This window comes from Nicotiana tabacum, chromosome 23 (assembly GCF_000715075.1).
Source record: "Nicotiana tabacum cultivar K326 chromosome 23, ASM71507v2, whole genome shotgun sequence".
Taxonomy (NCBI): Eukaryota; Viridiplantae; Streptophyta; class Magnoliopsida; order Solanales; family Solanaceae; genus Nicotiana; species Nicotiana tabacum.
In genome coordinates, this window is record NC_134102.1 from 136,088,242 (window position 1) to 136,104,973 (window position 16,732).

Below are 16,732 nucleotides of genomic sequence, written 5' to 3' on the forward strand. Positions count from 1 at the left end.
GTAATAATCCGCCCAATCCGTCCGATAAGCACCCCTAGCTCATAGTAGTGTTATTCATAGCCACCTATCATTACTCAGGATAAAAGCTATGGTGATAGATATCAAAGAAACTTCAAATTCTAATAAATGATTGTTGAGACCAATTTCGAAAGCATTTTGCATTATTTTGGTCAACACATTGCAAGAAAACTACATCAAACTGGTCAGTGCTATTACTATTGCTTCTTTCTTATTCTCTTTCTTTCTTCTTCTCTAATGGCTTGAAATTGGAATCATAACTGGATTTCAGGATACAATCCTAAAATTTGAACTAAACAGTTCGAATTTTAGGATACAGTATCCTGAAGTTTGAACTACAATAATTGAACTTTAGGACATAGAGTCTTTCTTTAACTCCAACGATTTGAAGTTAGAACTACAATAACTGAACTTCAAGATACATGCTTGAAGTTTGAATTACACAATTCAAACTTTTGGATACAATGTCTTGATATTTGAACTATAAATTTCGAACTTTAAGGCACAAATTTTAAATACTTTGCATACGTTGGATAACTTTTAGACATCGATCCGAAAATTGGCTACTGGTCCACTCTTTGCCCTAATTTGCCGACCTTTTGGGCTAAAAGGGCTAATGGACTCATACTTTGAAGAAGAATTAACCCAAATAGCCTCTCACCCAATCGCTTAACAAAAAAATAGTCGATAGATGTATAATATATGCATAATTTATTTATTATATGTGTATAATATGTATAATCAACGTATAATTTATATATATAGCTAGAAAAGGTAAACAGTAAATATGTCCGGCTATTTGTGTAAAGATCCCTACTTTGAATGGTCCAATTGGGCTAAAGGCCTGTGTTAAATGATAAAGAAAATTTTATCTCCTATAGCAAAGGTATACACCCTATTTATTATAAACCAAAATTATTTTAAAATATTATTTTCTATAGCTACCTTTCATATTTTATAGCAAAATAGGTATTTAAGGTATATACTACCATTGAGGCATGAAATACGCTATTTATATTTTTTCTCTCTTTCTTTCAATTAACACAAGATTCTCTCCCAGATTTTTTCTTCTCTCTCTCTCTCTCTCTCTCTCTCTCTCTTCATTCTCTCTCTTTCTTTCGATTAACACACGATTCTCTTTCAAAATCCCAACAATTTTTTTCTTCTTTCTCTCTCTCTTCCCCCTCTCTCTTCGAGCAAAATACATGTTTAGTTTATACGTTGGATATTGCAATGGATTCGTACTGCTTAGTTTCTACGTCGGATATTGTAATGGATTCCTCTACACGAATACTGCAATATTTTTTTTACGTCGGAAAAGATTTGAGGGCCGGAGTTTTTGTTCGTCTCCATTTTTAATTTTAATACAATATATACAATATTTTGCTTGGCCGAAAAATGCCATTTCCTATGAACTTTCTTCCATTCTTTGCTATTTAATCACATACAATAATACAAATATATTGTATTATGTACAAATTCACTCAAATACATTGTATTTTTGTATAAATATATTATTTTTTGCATGTATTTATGTATTTCGAAGGTTTGTATTTTTTTAATACAACTGAATACACATGTATTCATGCATGAATACATGATATAAACATTGAAATATACTGAATACAAATATTAAAATAGAATAAAATATAAACAGTGAATATATTTAATTTTAAAATACAGTGAAATACAGTAAAATACAGTGAATACAACCAATGAAATATACTGAATACAACAGTAATAACATATACTTATTAGGAATAACTAAAATATTGTTAATACAAATTCATTTGAATACACTAAATATAAAATAGCGAATACAGTAAATACAAACATTGAATCTAATGAATGCAACAGTAAAAAATAATATTAAAACACACTAAATACAAAAGTTAAATACAATAGTTATATACAACTGAAAAATTATTCTAATTAATTGGTTGATAATGAGGCATATTAGAATTGATTTTGTTGAACTATATTAGGAGTGTATCACGCTAATTGATATTATTTTCGTTATCAGACAGCTGGACATACCTATTTTTAAGGTGATTGTCGTTACTGTATTCATGAATACATGGCGCGAATATATGCGCCTATAGCTGGATTGTCTTGATTTTAGGCGCTTTTGCTGCTTTATTCATGAATACAGCAGCGCGAATACATGCGCGTACAACTGGACTGCCCTGATTTTAGGCGCAATACACGCACGTACAGCTGGACTGCCCTGATTTTAGGCGTTTTTTGCTACTTTATTCATGAATACAACAACGCGGATACATATGAATACATGCGCGTACAACTGGACTGCCCTGATTTTAGGCACGTTTTACTGCTGTATTCATGAATACAACAGCGCGAATACATGTGAATTCATGCACGTACGGCTGGACTGCCATGATTTTAGGCATTTTTTTGCTGCTGTATTGATGAATACAACAACGCAAATACATGTGAATATATGCGCGTACAACTGGACTGCCCTAATTTTAGGCGCTTTTTGCTGCTGTATTCATGAATACATCAGCGCGAATACAGCGAATACACTATCATAATAATTGAATAGTAGCTATAAAAAATAATTATTTATGTGGTAGCTATAGAAAGTTAATAGCTACTAAACAATAGTGATTTCTGAAAATTCATCAATGATAAACAAACCACAAAACCCAGGTTATGGCAGGCCTAAGCCACTGGCAAGTACTTCATTACAATTTTATTGGGTCAATTAGCTTAAGTTACAGCTAGACCCCATTTTTATTTTGATTCTCTTTAACAAATAACTTTTCTCGAAAATAGTCCAATAGTATCCAAATATGTTTAATCAGTTGTGGGACATCAATATATGAGATGATCCACATACTCCCTCGTTATTTATATTAACTCAATAATAAATGCATTTTTCACCTTGAAAGGAATTTTTGTTGATATTACCTTACCTATTTAATGTTAATGAAATTGTAGCCAGGACACTTTGTGCAGAGAATATTTTATTGCAATGTCAAGATCAGAGCTAAATATCTATTGGGAAAGGTAAGGAACTTCACTAAGATATTGCTTACAAGAATGTGCAAGTTCCATTTTTAAGCCCATACCTCAAAGTTTTCCACTAACTTACGATATGTGGAAATTTCTGCATAACTGAGAAGTGATTCTTCGGAGTTGCGTTGAGCTTTAAAATTAAAACAAAAGAGAAAGAAAACGACAGGGCTTGGCGTTTTGGCATGTTGTAGTGGTCCTGTAGTCGGGGGTGGGTTTAGGGAGGCGGAAGGGGTTCACCCGAACCCTCTTTGCCGGAAAATAATATTATATATATAAGGCAAAATCCGGTTTGTACCTTTATATTTTATATTTTGAATCCGCTTAACACAAACTAAAAGCATAGCTCAGTGGTCAAGGGGGTTCAAGACCTATTATAAGGTCGCATGTTGAATTCCCACTAGCCACAATTTTTTTTAATATTTTAACTTTTTCTTTTTTTAAAACCCTTAACGGAAATTCTGCCTCCGCCACTATCTGTAGTGCTTAAATCACCACGCCACTAGTCACAGATTCTCCATTAGCCATCCCCTAATCTAATCCAAATTCAAAGCAATTGATCTGTTTCACACCCCTTTTTTCACCTCACTAAACCCTTTTTAAAAGAGATAAAATGATTTGTAAAGCTCACAAGGGTTTTCAAATTCAAAAGTGACAAAACATTTGTTTCAAAGGGGTATTCTTAGAGTCGCCAGTTGGCATATAATCTCGGTGTGCCAAATAACCATTTAAAAGCAATTTTCTCTTAAAAACATATTTGATTCTAAACTAGTTTTGTTATACCCCATATTTTCGTACGTAAAAGTACGCCATAAGTAAATTGATGAAAGCTCGGAAATGAGATATTACATCCCGCATTTTCGTACGTTAAAGTTTCGTCACAAGTTAATCGACGTAAGTTTGGGAATGAGATTATTTTAAGACTATAAGTATTATGCTATTTCAAACAAGTGATGAGTAAATTCGTGAAGGTGAGAGGGTAAGCAAATCGAAGAAAATGAATTTCGTCGAAGTTTGATATTTTGGGATAAATTACGGCTCGAGCTAAAATACCCGGTATTTATGGACTAGTACCATACAAGGTACCACATGGCCATGATAGTAAGGTGTATAAGGTGTGTTAAAAGTGAGTAGTATTTTAAGTAATTAGAGATAATTCTTAATTATGTGGGTAATTGATTGATTATTGGTTAATGGGAGATTAATAGGTTAAATAATGAATTAGTGATTAATTAAGAGTTTGGATAAACTCTTGAACCTAACGTGGCAGCCAAGAACAAAGTTAGATATGACTCTTAAATCCATATAATAATGTGGCACATTAAGAAAATTTTGTGGCTTAGTCATCTTACAAAGTGGGCCCTACACCACCAAGACTTAAAAGTCTCTCTAATTCACAAAATTGGATGCTTACAACTACCATGTAACGTGTAAGGTTTCAGCAAAGATAAGAAATTGCATTAACAACGTGAGTGGCTTCATTCTTTCATACAAAGACATCTTCCTAAGTTATTAAGTGAAATGCTTGTATTTCATCTACATAGCAACGAGATTTCTTAATGAAATTGCAAAGAGATATCATTTTAGTAACGTAATTGCTTCAACATTTCATACGAAGACTATTTAATACTATAGCAATGCGGGATTTGTAAATCTAAAGGAGTACGGTACAATCTTTCTCAAGAATATCATACGGATTTTTTCCTACTTCGATCCGCTGTTACGTGTTGTCGCAATTGACATGTATTAGAGGGATTATCAAGAGAATCGGTTCAGGTATGTTAAGGCTATTCCTTCTTTCTTTTTGGCATGACCCCAATGATACTGAAAGAAACGAGCAAACGCAAAGTTTCTATAAACGACTCTATTCATAGAAATATTAGGGGTGTCTATATTCTTGATTCCCCATATGAATTATTATTATATCTTCTGTTCACGGGTCTCAGAAAAATACGTATTTGATAAAATTTATCTGACAGGCATATTATTTTTATGACATTCCGAGAAAATCTTATTAACGTATTTCTTAAGGCATATTATTTTTATGACATTCCGAGAAAATATTATTAACGTATTTCTTATGCATTTCATGCATTTATACATATATATTGACCCATGACCAGATGGCGTTATATATGCGTATATATGTGTATTATATGTATATGAGATATGGGAAAAGATTATGGCGTTATATACGCACCACCACCTGATCAGCTGGTATACGTTGATGATTTGTCCACAGTAGCCGAAATGATATGATGGGATACCCTCAGAGGCTTGATGATGTTATGAACGCATATACCAATGCATGGTATGACATTTATATGCATATGCATGACATTATAAAAATAAAATAATTCACAGAGCTATGCAGACGTACATTTCGAGTCTTTTACTCCATGTTTCTCTCATGTCTATTATTTACTGATTTTCATTCCTTACATACTCGGTATATTATTTGTACTGATATCCCTTTTGCTTGGGGATGTTGCGTTTCATGCCCGCAGGTCTCGATAAACAGGTCGAGAGTCCTCCAAGTAGGCGATCAGCTCAGCGGGAGATGTTGGTGCACTCCATTTGTTCCGAAGTTGCTTATGTGGTTAGTATGATTAGGACATGTACTGATTAGTATGGCGGGGTCCTGTCCCGACCTTTATAATATTTATGTACTCTTAGAGGCTTGTAGACATATGTCGTGTACATGAAAGATTGTACGGCCTTGTCGGCCTATGTTTTGAGTTTATAAATGATGATGTTGGCCTATTAGGCCCGTATGTCACGTGTATATGATAATGTAATAAGAAAGATACGTTACGTTGGTACTCAGTTGAGTAAGGTATCGAGTGCCTGTCGCGGCCTATCGGGTTGGGTCGTGACAAAAGTGGTATCAGAGTAAGGTATCGGGTGCCCGTGTCTAGTAGAGTCTTGTTTATAGGTGTGTTGTGCACCACACTTATAAGCAGGAGGCTACAGGGCATTTAAGACTGTTACTCTTTCTTCTTACTTTAGATCGTGTGGTAGAGCTCAATTGTAAGAACTCAATTTCCTAAACTCTATCTTATTCATAATACGATGATGCATGCATCCAGGAAGACGGTTGGTAAGAAATATAGTTGTGAAAGAGTTGAGTCAGAGGAACTCAATTTTTGCATCATGCTTATGATGGATAAATATGAGGTATTCAACAGATCATGTGTGTATTAAGATGTGTAAGCTTCTTGATAAGGATCCCTAAGACAGGAATGTCTATCCACTCTTATGGTAAAAAAGAATAAGAGAATCGGAAGGTAGACACAAGTTTCAGCAAGTAAAAGAAGCAAGGTGAAGAAGGGTTGGAGGTACCCAGTTAATGAAGATTAACAGTATTTACAATTCAAGTAGAGAAATATGAGCATTTTTGAGTTACCTTCAACAATAACAGAGGTATGTACAATTGGCTAAACCCATCTCATTTATGCCCTACGGGGGCTAACAGAAGTAGTATAAGAGAAGGCAGGATAACATGATCTAACTAGGGTTAGGGTAACCCAAAATGGTAAATGGATTGTTAGCGTTAGCTGACATTTCTGAAGGATATTACAAAGGTGCTAATAGATTTCATTGTGAGACACCCAGCGGGTACACTCTAAAATAGTACAGCTAGATATGAATACTACAAAGATAGGCACTTGACGCCTTGAAGGGATACATATTACCTTAGTGTAGCTCTCGTCCCTAATGGAGAAAGAATGTTAGGCAACCCAAAGAGCCAGTAGATGGATCAAGGGGAGCTAAAAGCAAAAGAATGTCTTGTTCGAGTTTTCAGAATAAAGTGATAGACATAAATATTAGCAGGAAATAAGAAGAGAGTTAATGAAGAATTATGAGTAAGATGTGATACATGACTGACAACGGTAGATCAAAAAGATGACAGTATTACAGAGTCTATAGTCAAGTGAAGGAAAAGACGAGAGGTGACAGGCCTTGAGACAACAAAAGAGTATAGGCCATAAAATCATATCCTCATTTCGAGAAGTAAGTTCGTGACTCCAACGCAACTACCAGAAGGAAAAGTTGGACCCTAGAGTAATAGGAACTAGTATGGACTGGTGAACAAGATAAACTAAACATGAATTAGGGAATGAGTAATTTGATAATGGTCGGCATCATGAGAATTTCAGATTGCGTTCCGGCGATTATAGAATGGACAACAGAAGAAGATTCATGAGAAATTCAGAGAATGGTCATTTAGGAAGACGCTTCCCTAAAGCAAGCAATGTGAGTAAAGTTAAGTTTAGGGGACTGTATGTGCCAGTTACACTAAGTGTCACCCTCGTGAGTAAGGAATTTCGTTATCCTCGGTATATAAGGATTACCGCGAGGCGAGTAAGGATCATCGATGATGTGGAAAGACACGAAAGATGAAGGGGTTTAAATATCTAAACATAGATCATCGTAGCACTAAATCTTAAGTACTCCCCTAAAGGGGGGGGGGGGAGGGGATATGGAGTGATGTGGCATTAAGTCAGAAATAAGTGATTTTAGTAACTATGGAATGGTAAAGGAAGAATGCGATAAACATGAGAAATGAATGAGATTACATTTATCCGAATCCTATAGTTATGCTACGATTCTAGAACATTATGCAAGCACGATGTGAAGAAAAGGAAGTAAGGGTTCCTACCCGAGATGTTATTGATAGATAAGGAACCAGTGCAAGACGTAAGTTAAGACAAAGGAAATAACCCAAGAAAGATTACGCGGAATATTGATATGAGAATGAGCCAACGAGTAGTTAGTAGTTGATTCAGGAAGAGCCTAGTTATGGCTAAACAAGAGGACACTGACAAATCAACAGATTGTACAAGACGAACATAGTGAACCCCAACATGGGGAATTCAATCTCGCAGATATGACATCGTAATCCTTGAGATATATTCAGATAGGAGTTGGGGTAGTTAAAGGTAAATAAAAGAGAATGCCACTAGGAAGACAGTCAAAATATAAGTTCAGAAGCAACCCTACAAGCACAAAGGCGTGAAGATAAGTAACTACGAATAATTATATGTGAGTACGAACATCAAATCCCATTGAGTATATAATGTAATAAGCTCGTAGCCTTGCAAGAATCAGAGGGTCGTCCCTAAGTACTACAATGAAAGATTAGCTGAGGAAATAAGGACGAAGGCTACAACCTAAGCACAGTGACCTAAAGAGGAAATGGTCTTGTAACAACAGTTTCACAACAAAATTGTATGCACTCCATAAGAAAAAGGCACCTAGCATGGCTAATGAGCGGGAAATGAAACCAAAAGTAATATTCGAGGCCTTATGAATTGCACAAAATTTTGGCATGCGTGGGAACTAAGATGAGCTAAGTATGCACGCAACAAGGGGGCAGAAAGACCACGAAACGTAATTGCTTATGTTTAAAGAAAGCTGAGATGGATCAAAAGGAATTATTCGATTAGTGATCCAGAGTTAGTTACGTCATGAACACACTTACGATTTTAGAATATTATCCATGCAGCATATATACTGACATTCATACAGTTGTAGAAGACTCTGGTATAAGTTAAAAGAAAGAATTGAGTCCAGGTCATAGACAAGGGATTGAATTGTTAGATGATGGTATCACAGATATTCCATAGCGTCTATGAAAGGCTAAAGTAATAACTTATACCATGAGTCGTAGATCGGAAGATAGCTTAAGGCTACATAAAGGTTAATCAGAGGGAACATGAGACTAAAGAGTTACATCAACAAAGTAAATCAGGAGTCTGATTATTGGACCCAGAAAATTATAGAAATCGTGATTGAGGACAGTGCAGAATCACTCTTAATATCAGAGGTACAAGAGAGATAGTATAACAACCGTATTCCATAACGGCTCTACGCGAAAATAGTTAGAAGAGTACCAGCCTCATAAGAAGTCAGTATGAAGCTCCCACCGGATTGTGTATGCGCCAGAGGTACAAGTATTATAATAGAGCTTCAAGTTGTGGATGTGAATCATACCTATATGGAAGGGAGGTCATGAAGGAAATAAAACATGTGACGCGAGATTTTAAGGCAAGTAAGGTAAAGGTGAACAACGTACAAGATACTCAGGTGCAGAAGATTGTGAATAATCTATAACTTCAAGATGAAGGTCTAGAAGCGTTGAGATTCAGTATCCAGGAATGATAGTGGCATCGTCAGTGGCATATCTTCCAGTCTATGGTTTTTAGGTATCGAGAAGCTTGATTAAGAAAGTAAAGAAGAGTTAGAGACGATGTGATGTCTCACTTGATGTTCCAAAATAACATAAGGAAATCTATCGTGCGAGCAAGTTGAAGGAAGGTTGCGAGAAGTATAAATGGATACATGTAGGTCGCAAGCTAAAGTATGGTAAAGCGACAAGGTTTTAGGAAGACAGGATTAAGGATAAGAAAGGGCGAGTGAGAAGGTGATGAGAATGGATAAGTCATCGGGATTAAGCCCATGAAAATAAGAGAGCTGATGGTTGCTCTAAGTTATGGAAAGCTCAGTATAGCCTGAATGAACTCAAAGGAGTCTAAGACTAGTAGCATTAGAAGAGATGGAATGCTGCCCTGGTAATAGAATAAGGAGGTAATTGTGATAGATAAAGGATGATGTTTGGGCCTTCGATTGAGTAATGATTTGATGAATTGCAAAGGATTAAAATACCCTCATAAGGAGAATCACATTGGGATGCTACAAAATTTTGTTATGGAAGTATAGTATCGCCCTAGGTGGATCAATCTAACTACTCCAGATGTCCCCGATGATACGTGGGCCCTAGCGGCAGTGTTACATAAGAAGTTTCAAGTTATCAGTGGTATATTGTAAATCAATATTGGGGTGAATCAACAATGGATGGACAAAAGTCACAAAGTATGAGATGAGATTAGGTTGTCATTCTTAAGATGAACAGTAATGAGGAAGCATTAAAAGACCTAGATTTATACATATGGGATAAGCAACAAGAGTAAGCTAGAATTTGGTAGCAGACCTCAATAATAATAAATCGAAGTAAGAGTTATGGTATAGTATGACCTACCTGGATGTAGTAAAGTCATACGGATGAATAACCAGGTTTATGAAATAAGATATAGAAATATTCATAAATTTAATAAAGTACCGAGCGAAGAACTTCAGTATACCTATAGATGCCCATAGGGACATCGTATCAAGCTCGGTATATGTTTACAGAGTGAGGGCTATAGATTGGATAAAAGCTAGAGGAAAAAGGAGAGAAGAGTCGCATAGGTGCACTCACAAGGTCAGAGTCGTACATGCTGCATGATAAAAGGTAGCAACAGTTACGAGATTGGAAGAATTCCGACCACGAGTCATGGTGTGAGAAAGAGACCTAAAGGGGGGAATGCCTTGGCCTTTGGATTTATTCAAAGAACAGTTGCCTAAATGGAAAGAAGAGTATTAAAGTATTCGCAAGAGCTATGGGTTATGAGAATGATAAATGCATCAATCAACATGCGAGGACGAATGTTCCAAAGGGCGGACTGATGTTATACCCCATATTTTCGTACGTGAAAGTACGCCATAAGTAAATTGATAAAAGCTCGGAAATAAGATATTACATCCCGCATTTTCGTACGTTAAAGTTTCGTCGCAAGCTAATCGACGTAAGTTCGGGAATGAGATTATTTTGAGACTATAATCATTATGCTATTTCAAATAAGTGACGAGTAAATTTGTGAAGGTGAGATGGTAAGCAAATCGAAGAAAATGAATTTTGTCGAAGTTTGACATTTTGGGATAAATTACGGCCCGAGCTAAAATATCCGGTATTTATGGACTAGTACCATACAAGGTACCACATGGCCATGATAGTAAGATGTATAAGGTGTGTTAAAAGTGAGTAGTATTTTAAGTAATTAGAGATAATTCTCAATTATATGAGTAATTGGTTGATTATTGGTTAATGGGAGATTAATAGGTTAAATAATGAATTAGTGATTAATTAAGAGTTTGGATAAACTCTTGAGCCTAACGTGGCAGCCAAGAGCAAAGTTAGATATGAATCTTAAATCCATATAATAATGTGGCACATTAAGAGAATTTTGTGGCTTAATCATCTTACAAAGTGGGCCCTACACCACCAAGACTTAAAAGTCTCTCTAATTCACAAAATTGGATGCTTACAACTACTATGTAACGTGTAATATTTAAGCAAAGATAAGAAATTGTATTAACAACGTGAGTGGCTTCATTCTTTCATACAAAGACATCTTCCTAAGTTATTAAGTGAAATGCTTGTATTTCATCTACATAGCAATGAGATTTCTTAATGAAATAGCAAAGAGATATCATTCTGGTAACGTAATTGCTTCAACATTTCATACGAAGACTATTTAATATTATAGAAATGCGAGATTTGTAAATCTAAAGGAGTACGGTACAATCTTTCTCAAGAATATCATACGGATTTTCTCTTACTTCGATCCGCCGTTACGTGTTGTCGCAATTGACGTGTGTTAGAGGGATTGTCAAGAGAATCAGTTCAGGTATGTTAATGCTATCCCTTCTTTCTTTTTGGCATGACCCAAATGATACTGAAAGAAACGAGCAAACACACAGTTTCTATAAACGACTCTATTCATAGAAATATTAGGGGTGTCTATATTCTTGATTCTCCATATGAATTATTATTATATCTTCTATTCATGGATCTCAGAAATATATGTATTTGATAAAATTTATCCGACAGGCATATTATTTTATGACATTCCGAAAAAATCTTATTAACGTATTTCTTAAGACATATTATTTTTATGATATTTTGAGAAAATATTATTAATGTATTTCTTATGCATTTCATGCATTTATACATATACATTGACCCATGACCAGATGATTTTATGTACGCGTATATTATATGTATATGGGATATGGGAAAAGGTTATGGCGTTATATATGCACCACCACCTGATCAGCTGGTATACGTTGATGATTTACCCACAGTGGTCGAAATGATATGATGGGATGCCCCTAGAGGCTTAATGATGTTTTGAACGCATATACCAATGTATGGTATGACATTTATACGCATATGCATGATATTATAAAAATGAAACAATTCACAGAGCTATGCAGATGTACATGTCGAGTTTTTTACTCCATGTTTCTCTCATGTTTATTATTTACTGATTTTCATTCCTTACATACTCGGTACATTATTTGTACTGACGTCCCTTTTTCCCAGAGACACTGCGTTTCATACCCGCAGGTCTCGATAGACAGGTCGAGAGTCCTCCAAGTAGGCGATCAGCTCAGCGGGAGATGTTGGTGCACTCTATTTGTTCCGGAGTTGGTTCGAACCGGGCGAGGCCAGGCTATTGGGTATAGACTTGGTTCAGGATGCCTTGGAATAGGTTAAGTTGATTCAGGATTGACTTCGTATAGCCCAATCTAGACAGAAGAGTTATGCGAATAGGAAGGTTCATGATGTTGCATTCATGGTTGGTGAGCGGGTATTGCTATGGGTTTTGCCTATGAAGGGTGTGATGAGGTTCGGGAAGAAGGGGAAGTTGAGCCCTAGGTATATTGGGCCTTTTGAGATTTTTGAGAGAGTTGGAGAGGAATCTCAATTTGTTGTAGTCCTGTGGGTCGCTGATGCTCAGCCTTGACCTGCAGACAAGTCAAAAAACTAGATACAAAGTTAGCAACATCTTTCTTCATACCTTCCCACGAATCAGATTGATTTAGGTCATGATACATTTTTGTGGATCCAGGATGTATAGTGTATCTAGAGTTGTGGGCTTCTTCAAGAATAGTCCGTCTCAACCCATCTGCGTCTGCTACACATAGCTGACGTGCATTTTGCAGGGTTTAACTTCAAATTATACCTCCGCAAACATTCGAAGAATTTCCTCATGTCGTCCAAATATTCTGAACTTTTTCGAGAATTGATGATGACATCATTCACATATACCTAGATCTCTTTGTGAATCATATCATGAAAGAGGGTCATCATGACCCTCATGTAGGTAGCACCAACATTTTTGAGGCCGAATGGCATGAATTTGTAATAGTAAACTCCCCAAGATGTAGTGAAAACTATCTTTTCTGCATCTTCTTTGTGCATCAGGATCGGGTGATACCCGGCAAAACAATCCATGAACGACTGCAGTTCATGCTTCGCACATTTTTCGATGAGCATATGAATGTTTGGTAACTGGAAGTCATCTTTCGGGCTGGCTTTGTGAAGATCTCGATAATCCACACATATTTTCCAACCATGTGGGATATTTGGTGACCCTCACTTCATTCACCTCTATTTTCTTGGTTACCTCTTCTTTTATCCTCAAACGCAAGCTAGGCCTAAATTTTCTGGGTTTGTTTTGACTGGTGGTCTAGCGGGATTGGTAGGCAATCTATGCAAAACGATATCAGTACTTTACCCAGGCATGTCATTATACGACCATGCGAACACATCGATGTATCGTCGAAGGAGCTCGACCAATTCTTCCTTCTGCTCTGCTTCTAGATGGATGTTGATTCGTGTTTCTTTTACGTCTTCCTCGCTTCTGAGGTTGACCACTTCTGTATCTTCAAGGTTAGGCTTTTTCTGACTTTCCAGCTGTTCGATCTCTTGTGGGAGATTGACTGGCATCATACTCCCATCGTATTCCTCGTAATCTGGATTGTTTTGCTCGAGAGTTTCGTTACATGTCATAATCGCAGAATGCAAGTTTTTATCGTTTTGATTACTAGAAAGAAAAACTAAGTATAAATGAAGAGATAAATAAATTTGCAATAATTTCAAGAAAGCAATTCTTTTTATTTCATCAAAACAAGAATGTAGGAGCGTTCATAGAGGCAAACAACAAAAAGTTATAGACACGGTTAAGGCCTCAAATGACCGTGTGCGTTTTTTCATAAAATTTACAACTCCACACTACCAAGACTCCCGGCGAACCAAAGACGGGCTAGAGGTCCAATTCCGCAGGTCCTCTCTTGGTTCGGCATTCCTAATGGCCGGTGTCTTGATATCAATTCCTTCACAGCATTCCTCAATCATGGTCACGAACAACCTTCCCATTCCATCAACGATATCATCCTATGGTGCTGAACTCTAGCCTGTACCCAAAACATGCTCTGGCACAAAAGCCTTCTTCCCGAAGCTACACATACAAGTCCTCTGTTATCCCGTCTCATCGGACTCCAAGCCCGGTTCCTGGTCTGTATCCGTATTTCATTATTTCCTCATGGCCATCTTTGATCCAAACGATGACTGCATTCCCAAGTTTTGCTCAGTCTCTTCTATTTCGGTGGTGTGCATGATCTCAACTGCATGGAAAGCAACCCTGTCTAGTCCTTCTATGAATGGGGCTGCATGTTCCAAATAAGCTGACTAGCTCCATTCGCCATGGACTACGATCTCTTGACAGCCCCATTCGAATTTTCTACATTGGTGTAGGGTAGATGAGACGGCCCCTGCCATGTGTATCCAGGATCTTACTAGCAGTAAGTTATATGAAGATGAGATATCCATCAATGGAATAGTATGGGAAACTCAACCGGTCCGATATGCAGAGCCAAATAAATTTCTCCATTGACATCCTTCCGCGACCCGTCAAAAGCTCTTACTCTCACATGAATTTCATTGACCTCTCTCATGTGGATACCCAACTCTTGTAGAGTAAAGAGGGGGGAGATATTGACTTCTGATCCTCCATCAAGCAATACTCAGGACACTACCTTATCTCCATATTTGACAGTGATGTGTAGAGCTTTGTTGTGACCCACGCCTTCGATAGGAAGCTCATCTCTTCGGAAAGTGATCATATTTTCTTCGACCATTTTCCCAATGGTCGCCGCCTGTGCCTTACTAGTGGTGTTGCTCGGCATGCTCACCCCGCTTAACACTTTCATCACGACATCTTTATGACTGTCAGAACTCATCAGTAAAGCCATGATTGATATTTGTGCTGGAGTTTTCTTAGTTATTACTCCATAGAGTATTCTTTGGTTGACATCCTCTTCTAGAATTTCGCAGCCTTGGGATCCGTTATATTTCTTTCTGAATCTGCTCCCTTCCCAGATTCCCTCGGAGTAGGTTTTAATTATACTGTGTTCATCAGAGTCTTTTGAGGTGGGACCCTTGCAGCTTCAGTGTTGCCTATCATGATAATGGTTCCTTTCAAGTCGTATTCTTCATCCAAGGTGATTGTGTTAGCCCCTTGATTTCGGTGATTTGGCAACAGATTGTGGTTCTCATTGGGCTAAGACGAAGTGAACTGAATGACTTCGCTTTTGAGAAACGACTCAATTTCATTTTTCAGCTTAAATCAATCTTCAGTATCATGCCCAGGTACGCTTGAGTGGTACACACACATTTTGGTTGCATCAAAATACTATGAGGGATACTCAGGAACCCTTCCTTATATTGGATGTATCAAACCTGCTCTCCTCAGTCTTTCAAACAGTTGAGACAGAGGTTCAGCAATTGGGGTGTAGTTTTTGGGACCTATCTCTTCAAAATTGGGGCGAGGTCGGGGTGCATATGTGGGTCAGTTTTAATGATTGGTGGTTTGAACATGAGGGTATGGTTGTAGTGGGTGTGGATTGTTATGGGCTTGAGGCATTTATGTACTCTTAAAGGCTTGTAGACATATGTCGTGTACGTGAAAGATTGTACGGCCTTGTCGGCCTATGTTTTGAGTTTATAAATAATGATGTTGGCCTATTAGGCCCGTATGTCATGTGTATATGATAATATAATAAGAAAGATACGTTACGTTGGTACTCGATTGAGTAAGGTACCGGGTTCCCTGTCGCGGCCCATCGGGTTGGGTCGTGACAAGTTTGCACTAGAGATTCTGGATAAGGGGGTTCATTTGACTCCGGAAGAAGGTGTTAGGCATTTTTCGAGTCTCGTAACTAGTACAGTTGCACACTTGATCAAATTAGCTTTTAAGAATACTCAGATCGAGGTGAAAACACACAAAAGCGAAAATAAACACGAAGGAGGCTCGAGGTCGTCCCCACCTAAAAAAGAAACAAAAATAAAAATAAAATACTAAAGTTCTATTCTATGCTTCCTCACATCATCCAGTCTCTAGCCTTCATTTACATGTGTTTCAGGGCCTTCCCCGGGTAAAACTATTTACAAACTCTTCGGGACATTTCCCAGAATAAAAACTAAAAGGAACGACCTCTTACCTCGAATGAAATAAAAGACAAGACCTAAAGTTTGTCTACCCGGGTGTGGTCGGTCTAAGCATGCTCCTAATTACCCGAATAATTAAAAGAGAAGTAACACGAGAATAAAAGAATCTTTCTTAAGCTCGAATTCCTTCTCATTATTAACCAAACCCCAAAATCTGATTTTAAGCCAACAAATCCACGACCTAACTTACCAAATCTCTTAATCTATCACTTTTTCAATTCAAATCGGAACCATCTTGCTATACCATGGTCTTTCAGAACCAAATCAATAAGAGACAAAGTAACTTGTCCAAATGAAGATTGGAAATAGACTAAGGCACTAAAAGATGTCAAGAAATTTAACTACAACGTGATATGAGCCCATTTAATACTATTGACATACTTCAAGCCAACAAATATAAACAGACTATGGAATAATTGGCATTTTTTAAAACCAACTAATTTGTTAAGCCCCATTCACATAATGTGCCACTAATTCAATGATCTAATTCAGAAGATG

General features: G+C 37.1%; 1 long non-coding RNA gene across 1 annotated transcript; it reads left to right on the forward strand.

Annotated features, from left to right (window-relative positions):
* Positions 1-111: 111 nt before the first annotated feature.
* LOC142176993 (uncharacterized) lies at positions 112-5,820 on the forward strand. Its single transcript, XR_012705775.1, has 3 exons — positions 112-202; positions 2,983-3,051; positions 5,565-5,820. It is a non-coding gene; the product is annotated as an uncharacterized LOC142176993 (long non-coding RNA).
* The last annotated feature ends 10,912 nt before the right edge of the window (positions 5,821-16,732 follow it).